This window comes from Arachis hypogaea, chromosome 9 (genome assembly GCF_003086295.3).
Source record: "Arachis hypogaea cultivar Tifrunner chromosome 9, arahy.Tifrunner.gnm2.J5K5, whole genome shotgun sequence".
NCBI lineage: Eukaryota > Viridiplantae > Streptophyta > Magnoliopsida > Fabales > Fabaceae > Arachis > Arachis hypogaea.
Genome location: NC_092044.1, coordinates 47,324,941 through 47,330,940, shown reverse-complemented (window position 1 = coordinate 47,330,940; position 6,000 = coordinate 47,324,941). Strand labels below are relative to the sequence as shown.

Genomic DNA, 6,000 nt, shown 5'->3' with positions numbered 1-6,000 from the left:
GCCAGCCAGGGTGCCTGGCTGGGCGTTTAACGCCCAAAAGGGTAGTGCTTTGGGCGTTAAACGCCAGAATGTGCACCATTCTGGCGTTTAACGCCAGGATGGCATAAGAGGGAAGATTCTGTTTTCAATTCAAATTTTTTTCAAGTTTTCAAAATTTTTCAAAATCAAATCTTTTTTTAAATCATATCTTTTCAATCATATGTTTTCAAAATCAATTTCTTTCCATTTTCAAAAATACTTGCTATCAATTAATGATTTGATTCAACAATTCAAGTATGTTGCCTTTTCTGTTGAGAAAGGTTTAATGTTTGAATCATATCTTTTCTTGTTAGCCAAGTCATTTATTTTCAAAATCAAATCTTTTTTAAATTGTTTTTCAAATCATATCTTCTCAATCACATCTTTTTAAAACCATAACTTTTCAATCATATCTTCTTAATCACATCTTTTTCAAAATAGTTTTCAATCATATCTTTTTACTTTCTAATTTCAAAATCTTTTTCAAAAATCACTTGATTTCTTTTCCACCCTTGGTTTTCGAAAATCAATTAGTATTTTTCAAAATGTTTTTCATTTATTTTCGAAAATTTCTTCCTCTCTTCTCATATCCTTCTATTTATGGACTAACACTCATCCTCAATGCATAATTCGAACTCCATCTTTCATTGATAAGTTCGAATTTTCTACCTCTTCCTTCCATTTTTCTTTTCCTCTGACACCTCAAGGAATCTCTATACTGTGACATAGAGGATTCCATATTTTCTTGTTCTCTTCTCTTTCATATGAGCAGGAGCAAAGACAAAAGCATTCTTGTTGAGGCTGACCCTGAACCTGAAAGGACCTTGAAGCGAAAACTAAGAGAAGCTAAGGCACAACTCTCTGTAGAGGACCTAACAGAAATCTTCAAAGAAGAAGAACCCATGGCAGCCGAAAACAACAACAATGCCAACAATGCAAGGAAGGTGCTGGGTGACTTTACTGCACCTACTCCCGACTTCTATAGGAGAAGCATCTCTATCCCTGCCATTGGAGCAAACAACTATGAGCTTAAGCCTCAATTAGTTTCTCTAATGCAATAGAATTGCAAGTTTCACGGACTTCCATTGGAAGATCCTCATCAGTTTTTAGCTGAGTTCTTGCAAATCTGTGACACTGTCAAGACTAATGGGGTTGACCCTGAGGTCTACAGACTTATGCTATTCCCTTTTGCTGTAAGAGACAGAGCTAGAATATGGTTGGATTCACAACCTAAAGAAAGCCTGAACTCTTGGGAAAAGCTAGTTAATGCCTTCTTGGCAGAGTTCTTTCCACCTCAAAAATTGAGTAAGCTTAGAGTGGAAGTCCAAACCTTCAGACAGAAGGATGGAGAATCCCTCTATGAAGCTTGGGAAAGATACAAACAATTAATCAGAAAGTGTCCCTCTGACATGCTTTCTGAATGGAGCATCATAGGTATCTTCTATGATGGTCTGTCTGAACTATCCAAGATGTCATTGGATAGTTCTGTTGGAGGCTCTCTTCATTTGAAGAAGACGCCTGCAGAAGCTCAAGAGCTGATTGAAATGGTTGCAAATAACCAATTCATGTACACTTCTGAAAGGAATCCTGAGAACAATGGGACGAATCAGAAGAAAGGAGTTCTTGAGATTGATACTCTGAATGCCATATTGGCTCAGAACAAAATATTGACTCAGCAAGTCAATATGATTTCTCAAAGTCTGTCTGGAATACAAGCTGCACCAGGTAGTACTAAGGATGCTTCATCTGAAGAAGAAGCTTATGATCCTGAGAACCCTTCAATGGAAGAGGTGAATTACATGGGAGAACCCTATGGAAACACCTATAATTCTTCATGGAGAAATCACCCAAATCTCTCATGGAAGGATCAACAGAGACCTCAACAAGGTTTCAACAACAATAATGGTGGAAGAAACAAGTTTAGCAATAGCAAGCCTTTTCCATCATCTTCTCAGCAACAGACAGAGAATTCTAAGCAGAGCCACTCTGACTTAGCAACCATGGTCTCTGATCTAATCAAAACCACTCAAAGTTTCATGACTGAAACAAGGTCCTCCATTAGGAATTTGGAGGCACAAGTGGGACAGCTGAGCAAGAAAATTACCGAACTCCCTCCTAGTACTCTTCCAAGCAATACAGAAGAAAATCCAAAAGGAGAGTGCAAGGCCATCAACATGGCCGAATTTGGAGAGGAGGGAGAGGCAGTGAACACCACTGAGGAAGACCTCAATGGACGTTCACTAGCCTCCAATGAGTTCCCTAATGAGGAACAATGGGAATCTGAGGCTCACACTGAGACCATAGAGATTCCATTGGATTTACTTCTGCCATTCATGAACTCTGATGAGTATTCTTCCTCTGAAGAGGATGAGTATGTCACTGAAGAGCAAGTTGCTAAATACCTTGGAGCAATCATGAAGCTAAATAACAAGTTATTTGGTAATGAGACTTGGGAGGATGAACCCCCTTTGCTCACCAAGGAACTGGATGACTTGTCTAGGCAGAAATTACCTCAAAAGAGACAAGATCCTGGGAAGTTCTCAATACCTTGTGTCATAGGCACCATGACCTTTAAGAAGGCTCTGTGTGACCTAGGGTCAAGCATAAACCTCATGCCTCTCTCTGTAATGGAGAAGCTAGGATCTTTGAGGTGCAAGCTGCAAAAATCTCACTAGAGATGGCAGACAATTCAAGAAAACAAGCTTATGGACTTGTAGAGGATGTTCTGGTACAAGTTGAAGACCATTACATCCCTGCTGACTTCATAGTCCTAGAGACTGGGAAGTACATGGATGAATCCATCATCCTTGGTAGACCCTTCCTAGCCACAGCAAAGGCTGTGATTGATGTGGACAAAGGAGAATTTATCACTCAAGTGAATGAAGAATCCCTTGTGTTTAAGGCTCAAGGATATCCCTCTGTAACCATGGAGAGGAAGCATGAAGAGCTTCTCTCAAAACAGAGCCAAACAGAGCCCCCACAGTCAAACTCTAAGTTTGGTGTTGGGAGGCCACAACCAACTTCTAAGTTTGGTGTTGAACCCCCACATTCAAACTCTAAGTTTGGTGTTGGGAGGTTCCAACATTGCTCTGAGCATATGTGAGGCTCCATGAGAGCCTACTGTCAAGCTACTGACATTAAAGAAGCGCTTGTTGGGAGGCAACCCAATGTTAAATTTTATCTATTTTCCTTTGTTATTTTATGTTTTCTGTAGGTTGATGATCATGAGAAGTCACAAAATCAATTGAAAAAGCAAAAATAGAATGAAAAACAGAAAGAAAAATAGCACACCCTGGAGGAAGACCTTGCTGGCGTTTAAACGCCAGTAAGGGTAGCAAATGGGCGTTTAACGCCCAGTCTGGCACCATTCTGGGCGTTTAACGCCAGAAAGGGGCACCAGACTGGCGTTAAACGCCAGGAAAGGGCAAGAAGTTGGCGTTAAACGCCAGAAATGGGCACCAGCCCGGTGTTTAACGCCAGAATTTGCACAAAGGGCATTTTTGCTCGCCACTTGGTGCAGGGATGAATTTTCCTTGACACCTCAGGATCTGTGGACCCCACAAGATCCCCACCTACCCCACCACCCTCTCTCTTCTTCTTCACCCATTCACCAATCACCTCAACCACTCTTCCCCAAAAACCCCTCACCTATCAAATCCCATCTTTCTCTTCACCACTCATCCATCCTTCATAAAACCCCACCTACCTCACGATTCAAATTCAAACCACTTTCCCTCCCAAACCCACCCCTCCATAACCGAACCCTACCCCTCTCTCCACTCGTATATAAACCCATCTTCACTCCTTCATTTTCACACAACCTAAACACTACTTCTCACCCTTTGGCCGAACCACAAAGCCATCTCCATCTCCTTCATTTCTTCTTCTTCTACTCTCTTCTTTCTTCTTTTGCTCAAGGACGAGCAAACCTTTTAAGTTTGGTGTGGTAAAAGCATTGCTTTTTGTTTTTCCATAACCATTTATGGCATCCAAGGCCGGAGAAACCTCTAGAAAGAGGAAAGGGAATGCAAAAGCTTCCACCTCCGAGTCATGGGAGATGGAGAGATTCATCTCAAGGGTGCATCAAGACCACTTCTATGAAGTTGTGGCCTTGAAGAAGGTGATCCCCGAGGTCCCTTTTAAACTCAAAAAGAGTGAATATCCGGAGATCTGACATGAGATTCGAAGAAGAGGTTGGGAAGTTCTTACCAACCCCATTCAACAAGTCGGAATCTTAATGGTTCAAGAGTTCTATGCTAATGCATGGATCACCAAGAACCGTGATCAAAGTGTGAACCCGGACCCAAAGAATTGGCTTACAATGGTTCGGGGGAAATACTTGGATTTTAGTCTGGAAAATGTAAGGTTGGCATTCAACTTGCCCATGATGCAGGGAGATGAACACCCTTACACTAGAAGGGTTAACTTTGATCAAAGGTTGGACCAAGTCCTCATAGACATCTGTGAAGAGGGCGCTCAATGGAAGAGAGATTCAAGAGGGAAGCCGGTTCAACTGAGAAGGCATGACCTCAAGCCCGTGGCTAGAGGATGGTTGGAGTTTATCCAACGCTCAATCATTCCCACTAGCAACCGATCCGAAGTTACTATAGACTAGGCTATCATGATTCATAGCATCTTGTTTGGAGAGGAAGTAGAAGTTCATGAGGTTATATCCTAAGAACTTTATAAGGTGGCGGACAAGTCCTCTACCTTGGCAAGGTTAGCCTTTCCTCATCTCATTTGTCACCTCTGTTATTCAGTTGGAGTTGACATAGAGGGAGACACCCTCATTGATGAGGACAAGCCCATCACTAAGAAAAGGATGGAGCAAACAAGAGACCCATCTCATCATGAAATCCCTGAGATGCCTCAAGGGATGCACTTTCCTCCACAAAACTATTGGGAGCAAATCAATACCTCCCTAGGAGAATTGAGTTCCAACATGGGACAATTAAGGGTGGAGCACCAAGAACATTCCATCCTCCTCCATGAAATTAGAGAAGATGAAAGAATCATGAGAGAGGAGCAACAAAGGCAAGGAAGAGACATTGAGGAGCTCAAGCACTCCATAAGATCTTCAAGAGGAAGAACAAGCCGCCATCACTAAGGTGGACCCGTTCTTTAATCTCCTTGTTCTTTATTTTTCTGTTTTTTGAAAAATCATGCTTATGTTTATCTGTGTTTGTGTCTTTTGATCATTAGTGTCTTAGTGTCTATGCTTTAAAGTTATGAATGTCCTATGAATCCATCACCTTTCCTAAATGTTCTTAATTGAAAAAGAGAAGAATTGCATGAATTTTAAATTTTATAACAGATTAATTATTTTGATGTGGTGGCAATAATTTTGTTTTCTGAATGTATGCTTAAACAGTGCATATGTCTTTTGAATTTGTTGTTCATGAATGGTTGGCTCATGAAAGAATGATGAAAAAGGAGACATGTTACTGAGGATCTGAAAAATCATAAAAATGATTCTTGAAGCAAGAAAAAGCAGTGAATACAAAAAAAGTAGAAAAGAAAACGGAAAAAAAAAAGAGAAAAAGAAAGAAATAAAGTTGTGATCCATGGCAAAAAGAGTGTGCTTAAGAACCCTGGACACCTCTAATTGGGGACTCTAGCAAAGCTGAGTCACAATCTGAAAAGGTTCACCCAGTTATGTGTCTGTGGCATGTTTGTATCTGGTGGTAATACTGGAAGACAGAGTGCTTTGGGCCACGGCCAAGACTCATAAAGTAGCTGTGTTCAAGAATCATCATACTTAACTAGGAGAATCAATAACACTATCTGGATTCTTAGTTCCTATAGAAGCCAATCATTCTGAATTTCAAAGGATAGAGTGAGATGCCAAAACTATTCAGAGGCAAAAAGCTAAAGCCCCGCTCATCTAATTAATACTGATCTTCACAGATGTTTTTGGAGTTCATTGCATATTCTCTTCTTTTTATCTTATTTGACTTTTAGTTGCTTGGAGACAAGCAACAA

General features: G+C 40.8%; 1 non-coding gene across 1 annotated transcript; it reads right to left on the bottom strand.

Moving 5' to 3' along the window:
- Window positions 1–1,325: 1,325 nt before the first annotated feature.
- On the bottom strand, window positions 1,326–1,433 carry LOC112713500 (small nucleolar RNA R71). The gene has a single exon (XR_003158473.1). It is a non-coding gene; the product is annotated as a small nucleolar RNA R71 (small nucleolar RNA).
- Window positions 1,434–6,000: the final 4,567 nt, after the last annotated feature.